Here is a 19,472-nt window from a genome sequence, read left to right on the forward strand (position 1 = left end):
GTATGTGTGAAAAGTAACTAATAAGTAAATAGGCCAAAACCAATAAGTTGATTTTTAAAAACATACTGGTCAAAAGACTGAATTGGGCCAAAGTTAAAACTTCCAGTTAGGGGGCTGGCCCCGTGGCCAAGTGGTTAAGTTCGAGCGCTCCACTTCGGTGGCCCAGGGTTTCACCGGTTGGGATCCTGGGCACGGACATGGCACTGCTCATCAGGCCACACTGAGGCAGCGTCCCACATAGCTCAACTAGAAGGACCTTCAACTAGAATATACAACTACGTCCTGGGGGGCTTTTGGGACAAGAAGAAGAAAAAAAACAACAAAGAAGATTGGCAACAGATGTTAGCTCAAGTGCCAATCTTTAAAAAAAAAATTTCCAGTTAATGGTACATAGTGTAAAATAACATGTGTATGCACATTCATTTTATATATATATATATATATATATATATATATATATATATGCTTTTAGGATAGGTTATTTATGGAAAGATGCTAAAGGAACTGGAACAGACTATCATTGGGAAGGGAACTAACGGGGTGTACCTGGCCCAGGATGAGTTTGGAGAAAAATTTCCCTTTCACTGTATATTGTTTTTATAACGTCTGAGGTTTGTAATGTGTGCACGTGTTACCTCTTCTAAAGTAAAATAAAATGTTTTAATGAAGTATAACTATCTTTTTCTTTGGGTCTCCCATCAATTTACGCTTTCTCCCTCCAAACCTAAGATGAATTTACCCTTGTATTAGTTTGCTAAGGCTGCCATAACAAAATGCCACAGACTGCGTGGCTTAACCAATACAAATTCATTTTCTAACAGTTCTGGAGACAAGGGGTCCGAAATCAAGGTGCCAGAAGATTTAGTTTCCCTGAGACCTCTGTCCTTGGCTTGCATGTGACCACCTACTGGCTGTGTCCTCACATGGTCCTTTCTCTGTGCAAGTATGACCCTGGTGTCTCTTCATGTACCCTAATCTCCTCTTCTTACAAGGACACCAGTCAGGTTGGCTTATGGCCCACTTTAACAGCCTCATTTTAACTTAATTACCTCTTTATAGGCCCTATCTCCAAATACTGTCACATTCTGAGGTACCAGGGGTTAAAGCTTCAACATAAGTATTTTGAAGGGACACAATTCGGCCCACGACACTTGACAAATATGATCTTTTCCTAAAACCAGTCTCATTTTTCTTCTTCTACAATTCTTTGAAACATATACTCCACATACCTTATTTTAAAATTCTTGCTACTTTTGTATTTTATCTTGTTCATTGATCTTATCATTCTTTTTAAAATAAAGCTTAAAAAATTTTCATAAGTTATCATTTGATCTTGTGTGTGTTCCAAAAGAAGCTGAAGGGTGGAGATTTTTCCCTCACCCCTTAGTATTGGTCAAGTCTGCTCTTAGCATATATGCTGGCCTAAGCAACAACATGTTCTCTCTCTAAAACTCCTTCCCTTGCCTTTGTAGCTAGTCTTTCTGCAATTCGTTAATCATCTATCACCGTATCTCCATTCCTCAGGTCACAACATGAAAAATTATTTCAAAGTCTCCTTTATTTTGATTTTTCGTGTCTCTATTTTTCTTCTTTACTTAAGTCAAGAAATATCAAATCTCTGGCATGCCAGACACTGGCCTAGGCCCTAGATATGCAGAAATAATCAAAGTAGACATGGCTCCTGCCCTTGAGGAGCTTATAGTCAGTAGTAAAGATAGACAATAAACGAAAAGTGAAATTCTAATCTATCATTGCAGTCTAATGATTCCTGTTTATGATATTTTTTCCTCCTCTAGCCCACATTAAGTTCAAATTTTTTTGATTGTGATAGAAAACTAACGTAAATTGGTGTAAGTAAAGGTAATCTACTGACCCTCATAAGCTTTAAACATCAGAAGTAGATTGGCTTCAGGCCAGGCATGAGGCTTGTTAAAAAGAAACAAGCCCAAAATGAAGTCACTTAGGCTAAGCCCCACTGACACTTAATACCTAGCCTAAACCTTGAGGTTTCAGCCTCTCTCAGGAGTGGAATTTCAAACCAATCAGTCTGGAATTTCCTGATGACACTAGTGAGGTAAGCTGCCTGACGAAATCCCCTGCCTTGCCCTAAGGAAAGGTGACCTTGCCTGAAATTAATCACTCTTTTAATTTCTTTGTCTCACCCTCTTTCTGCCTATAAAAACCTCCCATTTCATACAGCTCCTTAGAGCTCCTATCTGTTTGCTAGATGGGATGCTGCCCCATTCACGAATTGCTGAATGAAGCCAATTATATCTTTAAATTTATTCCGTTGAAGCTTTGTTCTTTAACAGGCTCTAAGCCATATATATATCTTCAGGACCAGGCTTGGCTATGTCTCTTGGCAAAGCCATTCATTTCGTTGGCTTCCAGCTCATGTTTCCCATGGGAACAAGACAATGGCAGAGCTCCAGGTCCTACACCCTCCCCATTTTTTGATTTGGCAAGAAAGAGGAAGAGTCTTTTCACAGCCAAAGTCTCCTTGTGTCTCATTGACTGTTCTTGGGTCCCATACTCATCCATAATAGCAATGGGGACTGCAGTAATATTGACTAGTGTAGGCCCTGGTCATGTACTCCACAACCCAGAATCAGCTAGTCCCAACTTTGTCCTACCATCAGTTTATCAATAAAGACATATCACAATGTTTTCCAATTTTTCTGTTTCTAAATACTACTAGATTTAAAATTCTCTAGGGAAGGAACTATCTTACAGAGTTTTGTATTCAGGCCTAGCATGTGTCTGCCATAAGGTAAACATTCAATAAATGTTATTAAATAAATAAAGGAAGGAATAATTAGTTTCAGAAACAGAAAATCTGTGTAAAAACAAACATGTCAAACAGTATTTAAAAATCAATAAATGTCACACTCTTCATTTGAACGTGAAACACCACATACTTTATATCAGAATTTCCATTTACTGAACAATACTTTAAAAATAAAGTTACCACTGTCTAGTGCTTTTGCTTATTGACTATACTTCTCAATTTGAAATATGATACAATAATTCAACACCTCTTGTGTTTAAGGACCTTACACTTTCTACTAACACTACATATTCAAATTTTCAGGTGATATTATCATAAAAATTTTTATAGTTAATACATATTGAGCATTTAGTGTGTGCCAATATATTTTCCCCAAGAACTTTATACATATCAATTCATTTGTTTCTCATAAAAAGATATGGCACTGTAAAATCAGGATAGCATAGAGTTGAAAGTAGATGTCTTTCAAACAAACATGTGACTAGGAGCCAGTGTTTCCTTTTAATATATATTAATTCATCTGGTTCAGATTAAATCTTTCCTAATCTAGAAAGATAGAATATAAAAAGCAGTGCAAAACAAATATATAAATATGCCTTGATATTTAGCTGTTGAACAAGGGGTTTACAAATGAAGGCTTAAGTAGAAAATGTTACAGTGGTACAGTCAAATTATTATGAAATCTAAAGTGCAGACATTGTATCAAGAAAAATTTATGAAAATAGCCAAAGCCATCTTAAGAAAGAACAAAGCTGAAGGTGAAGGTATCACGCTCCCTGATTTCAAACTATATGACAAAGCTATTGTAATCAAAACTGTATGGTACTGGCACAAAAACAGACACAGATCAATAGAGAGCCCAGAAATAAACCCACACTTATATGGTAAATTAATCTACAACAAAGGAGGCAAGAATATACAACAGGGAAATGATAGTCTCTTCAATAAATGGTGTTGGGAAAACTGGACAGCTACACGCAAAAGAATGAAACTGGACCGCTTTTTTACATCACATGCAAAAATAAACTCCAGTGGATTAAAGACTTAAATGTAAGACCTGAAACCGTAAATCTCCTGGAAGAAAGCACAGACAGTGAGCTCTTTGACATCAGTCTTAGCAACATTTTTTTTAATCTATCTCCTTAGGCAAAGGCAAGAAAAGCAAAAATAAACAAATGGTACTACACCAAATTAAAAAGCCTTTGCCCAGTAAAGGAAACTATCAACACAAAAAGGCAATCTATTGAATGGGAGAAGGTATTTGCAAATGATTTATCTGATAAGGGATTAACATCCAAAATGTATAAAGAATTCGTACAACTCAATAGCAAAACAAACAATCAGATTAAAAACTGGGCAGAGGACCTGAACAGACATTTTTCCAAAGAAGCCATATAGACGATCAACAGAGACATGAAAAGATGCTCAACATCACTAATCATCAGGGAAATGCAAATCAAAGCCACAATGAGAAATCATCTCATACCGGTCAGAAAGGCTGTTATCAAAAAGAAAACGAAAGACAAGTTTTGGCGAAGATGTGGAGAAAAGGGAACACGTACACTGTTGGTGGGAATGTACATTGGTGTAGCAACTATGGGAAACAGGATAGAGTTTCCTCAAGAAATTAAAAATAGAACTACCATATGATCCAGTAATTCCACTTCTGGTTATGTATCTGAAGAAAACGAAGACACTAATTTGAAAAGATATATGCACCTCTAAATTCATTGCAGCATTATTCACAACAGCTAAGATATGAAAGCAACCTAAATGTCCATCCATAGATGAATGGATAAAGAAGATGTGGTACATATATACAATGGAATATTACTCAGCCATAAAAAAGGAATGAAACCATGCCTTTTGTGACAACATAGGTGGACCTAGAAGGTATTATACTAAGTGAAATAAATCAGAGAAAGACAATACAATATGACTGCACTTATATGTGGAATCTAAAAAAACAAAACAAACAAACAAACAAAACAAACCAGAAACAGACTCAGAGATACAAAGAACAAACTGGTAGTTGCCAGAAGGGAGCAGCCTGGGAGAATAGGCAAAATGGGTGAAAGGGATTAAGAGGTACAAACTTTCAGTCATAAAATAAATAAGTCACAGGGAGGTAATGTACAGCATAGGGAATATAGTCAATAATGTTGTAATAATTTTGTATGGTGACAGATGGTTACTAGACTTGTCGTGGTGTTCACTTCATAAGGTGTATAAATGTCAAATCTCTGTTATACACTTGAAACTATTGTATGACAACCATACTTCAATTTTAAAAAAGCTGCCAAAAAAAAAGATTTATGAAAATAAAGATGGAAGCAAAAATATCCATCTTTGCAGAGACAATGGCATCTTCTGGTAGCAATAAAACTCAAAGCCAGTAGGAGACACTATTTTCACTGCAAATGAACCTAATTACCACACTTACGTTTCTTGAAATGCTTTTTATTCCCTACCAGTGTCATTTCCTTCTTGTCTAAACAAAGCAAATTTCTGATATAGTTTCAAAAAGGTAACTACCTGTGTCCAATTAAAAAGAAACAGAACTGAAAATTATCTGCCCCCAAAAAATTATCTTACAGAAGTATGGTATATGCTATCCTCATCCTTAAGACATTTTGCACATATTTAATCAAATAGGCCAACAAAGGATCATGCTATGGACTTGAGGAAAGAGCTTCCGAAGTCTGAATTACTGCATTTCCTGAATATCTTCTTGTAGACAAGGGAACTGATGTTATATGTTTCCTTCCCACTACTTAACACATGACAGCAATAAAATGTGGCCATCTGAAGCACTGAAATCTAGAATTAATTTTTTTTGTATCATCAATTGACATATAACATTCTGTAAGTTTAAGGTGGACAACTTGTTGATTTGATACTTTTATATATCACAACATTATTACCACCATAGCATGAGCTAACTCCTCTATCATATCATATAGCTATTCATTTTTTTGTGGTGATGAAGCCAGGTACCTGAGGGTTACTGTAAATATTCAATAAGAACATGATTACCCTTCAACCTTGTTCCCAACATAGACACAGATGAAAAGAAGTTAATCTTGTTAATTTGCTGTTTTCTTGTTTAACCTGAGGGGTGACTCAGGGTCACAAGGGTTTATAAGCTTGATTTGTAGAAGAAAAAGAATGCCTTTAAGGAAGTTACAATCACCAGATAGCCAGCCCCAGATGCTGCTGGCCAAACAGGCTGGTTGCCCAAGAGCTTGCCTGGAGTGAGAGAAACTCAGACTTCCCCTTTGTTTTTCTGAAACTCCACTTCCCAAGCCCCTTAGCTCTAAAAGACGCCCTGCTTTCTTCTCTTGTTAAGGTGGGTTTGAGAGAACCTATCCTCCGTCTTTCTGTTTTGTCCAAATCAAATAAACCTTTCTCCATTTCCAAGTGTCTCAGTGGTTGGCTTATTGCACATCGGGCACAAGAACTTGAGATTAAGAGGTTCAGTAACAGTGAGAACATTTAAGATCTAGTATTTTAGCAATTTGGAAGTATATAATACAGTATTGTTGACTTTAATCACCATGCTGTGCATTAGATCTCCAGAACCTATTTAACTACTAGTTGCATACAATTAATCGCTGTAACATGTTCCTTGACTACTAATATACAAATCAACTGTGATATTTGGAATTGGATCTCTGCTTACATCCATTCAATTATTGAATCAATATTTATTAAGCAATTGCTGTGTTTCTGCTTATCAATTATAGTACTGTAGGAGGTGCTGGTTATACAATGCTGAACAAATTGCTTTCCTTCAGGGAACTTATATCCTAGGAATGCAGATAGACAACATCCAAGTAAACAAATAAATTAGGTAGTTTGGATAGTGAGTAGAAGATATGAGTACAAAGGAGGAAATAAAAAAAGGCAATGTGGTAGAGAATGACTGGGTTTAACTTTAAATGTGGGCATCAGAGAGAATAAGTAAGCAAACAAAAACTCTCTGGTTATTGTACCAATGTCAACTTCCTGGTTTTAGTAATGTAATGTGATCATGTAAGATGTTGTCAGTGGAGAAAGCTGGGTAAGAGGTACAAGGATCTCTCTTTGCAACTTCTTGTGAGTCAAATTATTTCAATATAAAAAGTTTAAAATTAATAAGTAACTTACACATTGTGCTAAAGCCTATGAAGGAAGGGAAGATGGGACAGTGAGAGAATTGGAGACTTTATGGAGGGTAATCAGGAAAGGTAGCTCTGTGGAGGTGACTTCTGGGCAGAGATTAGACAGATGAGAATAAATCTGTTGTGCGCAGGAGAGAAGCAGCACACGAAGCAGAATTCCCACAGCATGTGTGGAGGCCCTAAGACAGGAAAAAGTTGGCATGCGAAAGGAATTGATAGAAGACTCATTTGGCTGGGGGCACAGCAACCAAGGGAGAGCTTGGGACAGTAGGATAAGGTTGATGAGGTCGGAAAAGCACTTGGTTGTTTCTGATGAATCTGTACTGGCTGGATTTTGCTCTTTCATTTTAAGCCTCAAATCTAGCGTATGGTGGCTTTTTCTAAGCTACAATAAATACCTTGACTATCACTATATTGTCAAAATTATTCATTTATGATCGTGCATACCAGTGCCCCTCATACATTAATATACATACAAATCACATGATGATCTTTTTAAAATACAGACTCTGATTCAAGGTCTGGAGTGGGGCCTGAGATTCTGCATTTTCAACGAACTCCCTGGTGATGTTGCTGCTGCTGTCTCATGCACCAGACTTGAGTATCGAGGTTATGGTCTGTGGGAAGGGGTTTGGAACTTATGCTAAATTGAAAAGGACATCTGTTTCAAGGTTCCAACTCACCTTCCAGGTACTGGGACTTTTCTATGCATTCTCTTTGGGGTTCAGCTCCAGGTGGTGAACTAGGTCCGGTCAGTGGTCTTCCAATTCTCTTGCTCTTGTGTTACTAAAAGATTTCGGAAGCAATATATCCCTTCACGCATTAACATCTTTAATTATTCATCAGAAACTTAACTCATTGCAAAGAATACAATTTTCCAGGCTATTATAAACACTGAAAGTTTAAAATAAAATTTTAATATCACTCTTTTAAATATATTCAATGGGATCTAAATACTATAGTCATTTATACCCACTATCATTCACTGAAAAATAATAAGGGGTATATTTTTCTTTAATAGTTGCAAATTTCTCATCATTTCCTTTTTTTTGCTGAACTTGTAATTTTTATCATACTTCCCCCACAGAATGTTACCTAATATAACATATATTTAATGCTTAAAGGTCTTTTATTGAGTACTTGTCTTTCTTATCTGCAACAAAACATGCAAATAAATATAAATTTAATTTCTAAAATTTCATGTGACCATAAAGCATAGTTAAATTTCCCCCCAGATTGAATTATAATTACCATTTTTAACAAAAGTCAAGTAACCAAAATAATTATTTTATAAACTTCAATAAAAATTATTACACAAGAAGTTAAAATGTACTGGAAATGTATCGCACATTGTGAAAAATGTGTTTTTTTCCCAATTAGTTGATGTGTCTGTGGATGAAGCCTACTGATCGCTTGAAGAAGACCTGATTACTCCTATGTTTTCAGATGTATTGCTGTAGGCTCTGAAAAACTTGTTGACGTAAACTAGGAGATAGGGATGAAAGGAGGTTTATTACATCAATATCACTTAATACTTTGAACTCCCTCAGAATTCTGTGCCAAAAATCACTTTATGATCTATTATCAGAAGCTATTCTTTAAGTCTGTATAATACTAAGAATTAGGAACCAATTCGAAACTTTGAGTTGCAAAATGATTTCTTACCTAGTTGTTTGTTTATTCCAAAAAGAATTTACCAAAACTTCTCAAATGATATTAACTATATCTACTTTTTTTCACATAGAGCCACTTTGTATACAATATGTTTGATAGAATATTTTATCATGTCACGTGCTTTAAATACATTTTCCAAAAGGTTAGAGCTGCAGATTAAGCTTGTTTATAGAAAGTGTCTACTTTGAACCTAATTAGCAAAGTCAAGTTTCATTGTTACCCCAGTTAGCCAAACCAGACTGACTTTCTATTAAAAAATTAAAAGTCTGACATTAATTTTTAATTCAAGTGAATGTGTTTATACGCATTTTGAGGGATAACACCACTGAAAAATAAGCTATAAGATAGAGTACTAAAAGTAAAGCTATCAAGATTAAAATCATGTCACCTAACATAATTTTTTTCATTTTCATAATAAACTATAAGCAAAAGAATAAATGTTATGCAAGTTTTCATTATTTAACTTATAATAATGCAAGGCAATGGTTAGCCAAAACTATATTATTTGTAAAGCAGGGAATATGATTAAAAAAAAAAGCATATGTTTTATCCTGTGTCCCCCAGAAAGTAGAACCAAAGGCGGAGGCTTAAGAGCACGTACTGGGGGCTGGACCCGTGGCCCAGCAGTTAAGTTTGTGTACTCCGCTTCACCCGCCCATGGTTTCGCTGGTTCGGATCCTGGCACGGACCCAGCACCACTCATCAAGCCATGCTGTGGTGGCGTCCCACATGCCACTACTAGAAGGACCTACAACTAGAATATACAACTATGTACTCCGGGGCTTTAGGAGAGAAAGAAAAAAAATTAAAAGCCCAGAACTTTGCTGCAGTGGTGCAGGGGGAAAGGCAGGCCACAAAGACAAAGAGCTCTGCAGTTCTGCCTGAAGGGACTGACTGACTTTGAACTAGAAAGTGGGGAACTCCATGCCTAAGGCTGTGCTTGAAAACAGCTGAGATCTTGGTGGAGAACAATTAAGAGAAGGCTGGTCATTCTCATACTAGCAAAATAGCACAGCAGCCAGAAGTTTAACAGAAAGAGCCAGGGAGAGAAGCAGACAAGACCCTTCTTGAGACCACAGACAACTCTGGGGTCAGGAAGGTGTGTATGTATGCTAGGCTGCACCTGCTTAGGAGCAATCAGAGCAAGACACGGGGCTGACTTGAAATCATTCTCCAAAATCCAGTATCCATTCATGATAAAAATTCTCAGCAAACTAGGAATAGAGGGAAATGGAATACAAGAATAATATACAAAAATCAATTGCATTTTCTATATGCTAATACCAAATAATTGCAATTTGTAATTTTAAAAAATGCCATTTGCAGTAGCACCCAAAAAATCAAATACTTAGGTATAAATCTAACAAAATATGTATGAGATCTATACTCAGAAAACTACAAAATACTGATGAAAGAAATCAAAGATCTACATAAACTGAGATATTCTTTATTTATGGATTGGAAAACTCCACATAGTTAAGTTGTCAGTTCTTCCCAACTTCATCTATAGATTGTCAATGCAATCTTAGAAAGCTATTTTGCAGATATAAACAAACTTATTCTAGAGTTTATATGAAAAGTCAAGAGATCTGGAACAGCCAACATAACATTGAAGAAGAACGAAGTTGAAAGACCCATACTACCCAATTTCAAGATTTACCATAAAGCTACCGTAATCAAGACAGTGTGGTATTAGTGAAAGAATAGACACATAAATCAATAAAACAAAAAAGAGAGCCCAAAAATAGACTCTACAAAAGTAGGAAACTGATCTTTGACAATGGAGCAAAGGCAATTCAACGGAGAATGCAAATTTATATAGAATGTAAAATGCAAATCTATAAAACTTCTGGAAGAAAACACAGGAGTAAATCTTCATAACCTTGAGTTAGGCAATGGTTTCTTAGATATGACATCAAAAGCATAAGCAACAAAAGAAAATATAGATAAATTGCATCGAAATTAAAAACTTCTATTTTACAAATGATACCATCAAGAAGTGAAAAGATAACCTACAGATGGGAGAAAATTTTTGCAATCATGTATCTGATAAGGAATTTGTATCCAGAATTTAAAAAGAATTATTTCTACTCAACAATAAAAATACAAATATCTCAATTTAAAAATGGACAAACCATTTGAACATATATTTCTCCAAAAGGACATACAAATGGCTAATAAAAACATTAGATGCTCAACGTCATTAGTCATTAGGAAAATGCAAGTCAAAACCACAATGAGAGGGCTGGCCCAGTGATGCAGCGGTTAAGATCCCATGCTCTGTTTCCGTGGCCCGGGGTTCCCTGGTTTGGAACCCGGGTGCGGACATACACACCACTTGTCAAGCCATGCTGTGGAAGGTGTCCCACATGAAATAGAGGAAGATGTGCATGGTCGTTAGCTCAGGGCCAGTCTTCCTCAGCAAAAAGAGGTGAATTGGCAGCAGATGTTAGCTCAGGGCTAATCTTCCTCAAAAAAAAAAAAAGAAGAAGAAAACCCACAATGAGAAGATACCACTAGAATGGCTATAATCAAAACAACAGGCAATGTATTAAAGAGGATCTGGAAAAACTGGAACCCTCATACATCTCTGGCATGAATGCAAAATGATACAGCCACTTTGGAAAACAGTTTGGTAATTCCTCAAAAAAGTTAAACATAGAGTTACCATATGACTCAGTAATTTCCTTCCTCGGTATATATCTAAGAAATTTGAAAACATACGTTCACATAAAAACTTATACATGGATGTTCATAGCAGCATTATTCATAGTAGCCAAAAAGGGAAATGCAAATGTCATCAACTGGATGAATGGATAAACAAAATGTACTATATCGATGCAATGGAATATTATTCAGCAGTAAAAAGGGACAAAGTACTGATACTTGCTACGGCATGGATTCACCTTGAAAAATTATGCTGAGTGAAAGAAACCAGTCACAAAAAGCCATATATGGTCTAATTCCTTTTATGTGAAATATCTAGAATAGGTAAATTCACAGCTATAGAAAGTATATTTGTGACTGCTTAGGCTAGAGAAGGGGGATGGGAAGTCACTGCTGATGTGTATGGGGTTTCTTTTGAGGGTTGTCACATTTTAGAACATGTTTGTCCCAAAATCAGAATGTGACAACCTTTCGAGTACACTAAAAAACAATGCATTGTACATTTTGATTGGGCAAGTGGTGTGTATTATATCTCAGTAAAGCAGTTTTAAAAAAAATAAAATTAAAAATTGACTGGTTTCTCTCTGTCTCAGCAAAGTTCTGGCTATGGCAATTTTCTCTGCCCTCCTGCACCTTAGGACTCACGAACATCTCTCGGGACGCAAGCAGCCTGGGGTTTCTGCTCACTCATAAGGGCTTGTCCCTCTCTGAATTTAGTTCATTCATACTTCTTTGTGTCTTTAAATAAAAATATGACTTTTTAGTTTATTTGATGTGTTTCCGTTTTTAGGGTGACCTTCTACACCTAACCAGGGATATACATTTGGTAGTCATATGCATATAATTAGTAACTCAAGACAAGAAAGTACATTAGATCAAGAAGGCAGGAAGTGAGGCATGAGATAAAAGGGTAGCTCGGGATTGAGGTGTCCCACCCTCTGGCATTGGAATAGAAAAAGAAGAGTTGGCCAAAATGGGACAAAGTGGCTAAGCAGGTGGGAAGGAAACCACAAAAGGATGATGGAAAGGAAGGCAAGAGAGATTAATGTTGTAAAATGGAGATATGTTCCATAGAGTGAAAAAATGCCATGGCAACTGAAAGATGAACTTTTTGATCTGTAACAAAATGAGGTGGGGGGAATATGAGTATGATTTGTTGGCAGGAAAGTGTAAGTTTTTGGGAAGATAGACATTTTAGAGACAGAGAACTTAGGAGAGAGCTTGTCTAGACAGAACACCTATAATATTGATTCTATTTTTGATGAGTTAATAAATGCAAACTAAAATTATGAATTCTCTAAATTTGGCTAAAGTTTCCTGTTATTTCTCCTTAGGAGAATCGAAAATGTTTTTTAAATCTTGCTCTTTTATTTCATTGAGTTTCTTTTCTGAGCCATTTATCAATACCACTCAGAGGAACGTTAATATAGTCAGTCAAAAAAAGACACTGCAAATTGAAATGAGTCAATGTTTTAGATGATCAGAAATTTTCATTTATAAGAGTAAGTGCTGTGTTCAATGATCTACCATGGCAAAAAGAGCAGTTCATTGAAAACAAATTTATGAAATTCTTTGTATACTTTGAGAAATTTTGAAATTACAAACAGAAAAGAACAATTGAGATAGTTTAAAAAGCCAGAATCAAAATTATAAATAAGAGCAAAACGTGCCCAGCCTTCTTCACTTAAATGACACAGGAAAAATATATTTCAGTTAGTGCACATATATCTAATTTTATTATTCTGGAATTAATTTTTTTTTTAAGATTAGCACCTGAGCTAACATCTGTTGCCAATGTTCTCTCTATCTTTTTTTTCTCTTCTTCTCCCCAAGGCCCCCCAGTACATAGTTGTATATTCTAGTTGCAGGTCCTTCTGATTGTTCTATGTGGGATGACACCTCAGCATGGCCTGAGGAGCGGTACCATGTCTGCGCCCAGGATCCGAACCAGTGAAGCCCTGGGCCACTGAAGTGGAGTGCACGAACATAACCACTCGGCCATGGGGCTGGCCCTTGGAATTAAAATTTTTTCTCTGTTCCAATCAAGTTTAAATGTTGGACATTCTACCATTGAAATATTATTCCACACTACTAAAATTTCTGGGGAATAGATACAATTCTCACTGGTAATTTTTATGGCACATACTAAATAATGTCAAGGTCACAAATCAAAGTGTCAGCATTTTCATTAGAACAAAATTTTGTTTACTTGTTACCATGCATCAAAGATATAATTCTTTAATGTACACTTTTATTAAACTCTAATCATATTCTGTCTTCCATAAATTCCCACTTCAATAACATATAATTGAAATATTGCCCCATTTATACAGCTATCATAAGCAGTCCACTGCCACTTTTTCCCTGAACTATAGTGGTAATTCTTACAAAAAGAAGCAAATTATAACATGATTCATCTCAGTTTATATAAACCAATCGTCTCTTTCAAAGTTGACATAAATGTTGGTAGATACTGAAATCAAGTTGTGTGCTTTCATGTCCAAAAATACCTTGAAAATCCCTCTCTTTTGAGTTAAGAAATGAGTCAGACTTGAGAAGAATCTGAATGAAAGAAAAATTTTAAAAGCAAATATGGAGGTTGTATAAGACTTCATATCATTTTAATTTCTTTAAAGGGCATGTTTTTAATACTGGGGAAAAGAAAGCTGGAATGGTAATCCTGACAGAGAGGAAATTAAAAATAGAATTGGGTATGGGACTTCCCCTGAAAGAAAACAGACACACACATAGTGGTTTCAAAGTGTCTTCATTTTACAAACATGAATCTACTATAAAAATTAGTTCCTTTCAAAAGCAGCGATATTGGTTTTTTACAGTGTATAAATCCTATAATATACATTCATTAACCAATTTCAACTAGAAATATAACAGAAAATAGGACTCCATTAACAAAACCAATAAAAACTAGGAATCAACCAAAAAATGTATAAGCCTTTATGAACAAAATTTTAAAGGATGTAAAAGATCTGAGTAAATGGAGAGATAGCTATGCTTATAATGTTTAAGTTTAGCATAGTATGAATTATATTTATTTGCAAATTCAATGCAATCCCTCCAATAAATGCAGCTGACAGTATGAGGAACATTATAAATTTTATATTGATGAATAGAAGCACACAAATGCCTAAATCAATTTTAATAACAAGATGAAAGAGCAGGGGCATGTCTTATTAGATGTTAAGACTAAATCTAAGCTTTATTAATAAAAACATAGGATACTGGAGCAGGAACAAATAAATAAGCCAGTGAAATGGAATAGATAGTGTGTGTGTGTACATATGGAAACTGATATGTGAAATTCACACCCCAAAACAATATAGAAATGAAAGCACCTATTGCCAGGGGTGTTGGAATAACTGGTTCATTGTATAAAGAAATATACAACTACACCCCTACCTTATCCATATAAATAGGTAGACTATAGGTAAACAATAGGAGAAGAAAATATAGGAGAATATATTTGTGATATATGGTTGGGGACAAGCTTCCTAAAGAAGACTCTAACAGCAAACAATAAGATGAAAAATAGATATTGACTACATCAAAATTTTAAAAAAATTAATGATTTCTGTTCACTGTAAGATACCACAGGAAAGACTAGTAGAGATGTGACTGACTACAAAAAGATATTTGCAGTATTTAAAACCAATGAATCATCAATATCAACAACAAAACAAAGGAATGTGAAAACAAAGTGAAGGTATCATTGAAGTGGGAGTATAACTGAAAAATGGGCACAGGACATGAATAAGCATTCACAGAAGAGGAAGCCCAATGTCCAACAAGCATACTAATAGATTCCTAAACTCACTAGTAACCAGAGAAATGGAAATTTTTAATGGCATGCCATGTTATTTAAATTATAAAGATGAATGAATCCAAAGTTTGGTGAGTAATGGTGCACTGCTGGTGGGAGTCCTATTCTGGAAACTATATGATCATGCTTAAAGTAATTAGGTTAGGGTACACCCTGTGACAAGTGATCCCATCCTGGTGTGTATACCAAAGAAATCTTTTTACAAGTCCCTGATGGGCTATTTTTGAGGATATTCATAGTGGCATTCCTAGTGATAGCAGGGAGCTGGAGGATAGAGGAATGGGTATGTAAAATGTGGTAGATGCATGCCATGGACTAATACACATCAGATAGAAGTTATATTTATGTATAGCAACTTGATAGGTATCAAAAATAATAAAAAGAGTTAAGGAAAGAATGAGATTTAAGCACAATGAATAGCACTGCATCTAGTACCACAGACTTTACAAGGATGAATTTACAGTGAAGAACATTTATCCTTGTGTTTGTCTTTAATTGGAATTGGGGCCTAAGGTAAAAGAAGAATAAGAGTAAGGATATGGACAGATATTGATAATGTGCTAAGAACTTAAGCGTAAGATTAGCTCAACTCTCTGCCCCCTAGGCACTTGAAAAATAAATAAATACTAAAAATGCAAAAGTAGACATAGGAATATTGCATTCTTATACATAAGAGTGGCATTACTCATCTAATAAAAATATTTTCAGGCTTTTTTGTGAGGTCTGGCAGACCTGTTACAATAACCAAGCAAGAAAATTGTTTTAAACAAGAAATTTGGCTTCCAGCACTATTTTTGTAAATATCACCCTAGGTGATTCTTCTCAGACTCAGTTTCATAGTTTTCAAAACAGAATTGAAAGTTTCTGCTCAGGACTTCTGAAAAACAAGTAGCTCTAGTACCATCTTTTTTGGGTGGATTTTAAACCCAGTTCTTACCCAGTTGAGGATATTGTGTACAGGTTTCATGAATCAGATAAGGATTTCTCTGGTCTCCAGGGCTCATTGTAACTCTAACATCCTATGTTCTAGCTTTTCCTCCTCTGAGTTTCAGCCTGCATGGTATTGTTGTATGCTCCACTGAGAAAAATAAATTTAAAAAGAATAACTCAAGGAGAGTGATGGCAGCATCATGGCAGAGTGAGTTGTTTCCTTAGTCAACCCCCATTCATTTACAACTAAATGGACATTCATTACCAGCAGAGGACTCCCTGCACAGCACAACAGGACATCTGGGAGATCCATGCAGTTATACATCTGAAGGTAGGTAGACGGGATCCCCATGAGGCAGTGGAACTAGGTGAGCACTTCCCACTCCCTGGTGGCAGCAAGTCAGGCCTTGAATCCTCACACAGTGGCTGGCATAACCATAAAAGGAGGCAGGGAAAGCCCAGCCTGCACGAATGCTTTCAGAGTTGGTAGAGTATTCCTTCTGCTCATTAATTGTATTCCTGACCTCATTGAACTGTCTCTCTGAGTTTTCTTGTAACTCACTGATTTTCTTTATGACAACTATTTTGAATTCTCTGTCATTTAGATTGTGCTCCCCAGGAGCACCCACCATGCCATGGCAGTCCTGCCAGTGGGAATGCTGTAAAGTGAGTGGTGGCAGCTCTGCCCCCATGAAGGCACCTGCCCACTAAGCACAGTGCAGGTGAGAAGGTGCCCTGCCTACTCAGAAGGCACCCCTGCCCACAGAGCACAGCACCCCATGGGATCCACTCAATGGTTGCTCAGCCCCCACATGGGTGCCCCTCACCCCTAGTGCAGTGCAGGTAAGCAGGTGCCCTGCCCACTCAGAAGGCATCCTGCCTGCAGAGCACAGCAGCCCATGAGACCCATTGAGTAGCAGCTCAGCCCCAGCATAGGGGTCCCTCCCAATTAGTGTGCAGCAACTTAGACGGTTCCCTGACAAGCATAGAGATCCTGTCTATGGTGCCTGACCCTCTCATCCAACACAGAGGCACTGCCCACATAAGTGAAACCTGAAGAGCAGCTGCAGCCAGCCTAGGCAAACACAAAGTAGCCCTACCTACACAACTTCCAGTAGATAGGGTGTGATCAGAAAACACAGCTCCTACTCCTCCCACCAGCAGTAGCAGGTGGAATCTGTGACCTGATACTACCACAAATGTGCCAGCAAAAGATCAATTCATCAAACAACATGAAGAACTACAGTAACACTTCAGAGAAGAAGGAATATGACAAATCTCCAGAAACCAATCCTGAAGTCACAGAAATTAACAATCTAAATGACAGAGAATTCAAAATAGTTGTCATAAAGAAAATCAGTGAGTTACAAGAAAACTCAGAGAGACAGTTCAATGAGGTCAGGAATACAATTAATGAGCAGAAGGAATACTCTACCAAAGATATTGAAACTCTAATAAAAAAGCAAACAGAAATTCTAGAGATGAAGAACACAATTAATGAGAAAAAAAATAGTCTAGAAACCAAGAAAAATAGAGCTGATAATGGAGGACAGAATTAGTGAATTAGAAGACAGAAATATAAAAATGCTTCAGGTAGAGGAGGAGAGAGAAGTAAGATTTTAAAAAATGAAGAAATTCTTCAAGGAATATCTGACTCAATTAGGAAAAGCAACATAAGGATTATAGGTATTCCTGAAGAAGGGAGGGAGAAAAGAACAGAGACCTTCTTCAAAGAAATAATAACTGAGAACTTCCCAAACCTGGGTGAAAAACTGGACTTACAAGTACATAAGTTCAATAGAACTCCTAATTACATCAGTGCAAAAAGACCTTCTCCAAGGCATATAATATTAAAACTGACAGAAGTCAATGACAAAGCAAAAATATTAAGGGCAGCAAGGCAGGAGACAGTAACCTACAAAGGAACCCCTATCGGGCTTTCAGTGAATTTCTCAGCAGAAATCTTACAGGCTAGGAGAGACTGGAATGATATATTCAAAATACTGAAAGATAAAAACTTCCAGTCAAGAATACTCTATCCAGTGAAACTATCCTGGAGATACAACAGAGAAATAAAAGCTTTCCCAGATTAAAAAAAGCTGAGGGAGTTCATCACCACTAGACCTCACTTACAAGAAATGATGAAAGAAACTTTCATACCTGAAACAAAAAGGCAAAAGTTTACAAAGCTTTGAGCAAGGAGATAAATAGACAGACAAAAGCAGAAAATTGCAGCTCTCTATCAGAACTGGTTAGCAAACACTTAATTATAACGTAAAAGATAAAGGGAAGGAAAGCATCAAAAATAACTATAAGCACTTCAATTTAGTCAAAAACTCACAACACATAAAAGAATTTGTGACAACCATAACTCAGAGGGGGAAGAGGAAAGGGTGGGAACCTACTTAGACTGATGGAGATAAGAGGGTATCAGAAAATGGACTATCTCACCTATGAGATCTTTTATACAAACCTCAGGGTAACCACTAAACAAAAAAATCAGAGCAGAGCCACAGATTGTAAATAAAGAGAAAACTGAGAAAACCATCATAGAAAACCACCAAACTGAAATGGCAGACTGAAATACAAGGGAAAAGAAACAATGGAAATATAGACTAACTGGAAAACATGAGATAAAAGGATAGTATTAAGTACTCATATATCAATAATCACTCTAAATGTAAATGGATTGAATTCTCCAATCAAAAGATGCAGAGTGGCTGCATGAATTAAAAAACAAGACACAAGAGTATGCTGCCTCCAAGAAAGACATCTCAGCTCTCAAGACAAACATAGGCTTAGAGTGAAAGGATGGAAGACAATACTCTGAGCAAATGGCAAGCAAAAAAAAGCAGGTGTTGCCATACTTACATCAGACAAAGCAGACTTCAAGATAACAAAGAAAATAGACACAAAGAAGGGCAGTATATAATGATAAAAGAGACATTCCATCAAGAGGAAATAACACTTAGGAATATATATGCACCTTACACAGGAGCACCAAAGTATATAAAGCAACTGTTAACATACCTAAAGGGAGAAATTGATAGCAACACAATAATAGTAAGTGATCTCAACACCCCACTTACATCAGTAGGTAGATCATCCAGGCAGAAAGTCAACAAGGAAATACTGGCTTTAAATGAAACACTAGACAAGATGGACTTAACAGACATATATAGGCCATTCCATCCAAAAACAGCAGAACACACATTCTTCTCAAGTGCACATGGAACATTCTCAAAGACAGACCATATGCTGAGAAACAAGGCAAGCCTCAATAAATTTAAGAAGATTGAAATTGCATCAAGCATCTTTTCTAACCTCAAAGCTATGAAACTAGAAATCAACTACAAGAAAAAAGCTTGGAAAGACACAAATATGTGGAGTCTAAACAACATGCTACTAAACA

This window comes from Equus caballus, chromosome 2, assembly GCF_041296265.1.
Source record: "Equus caballus isolate H_3958 breed thoroughbred chromosome 2, TB-T2T, whole genome shotgun sequence".
Lineage (NCBI taxonomy): Eukaryota > Metazoa > Chordata > Mammalia > Perissodactyla > Equidae > Equus > Equus caballus.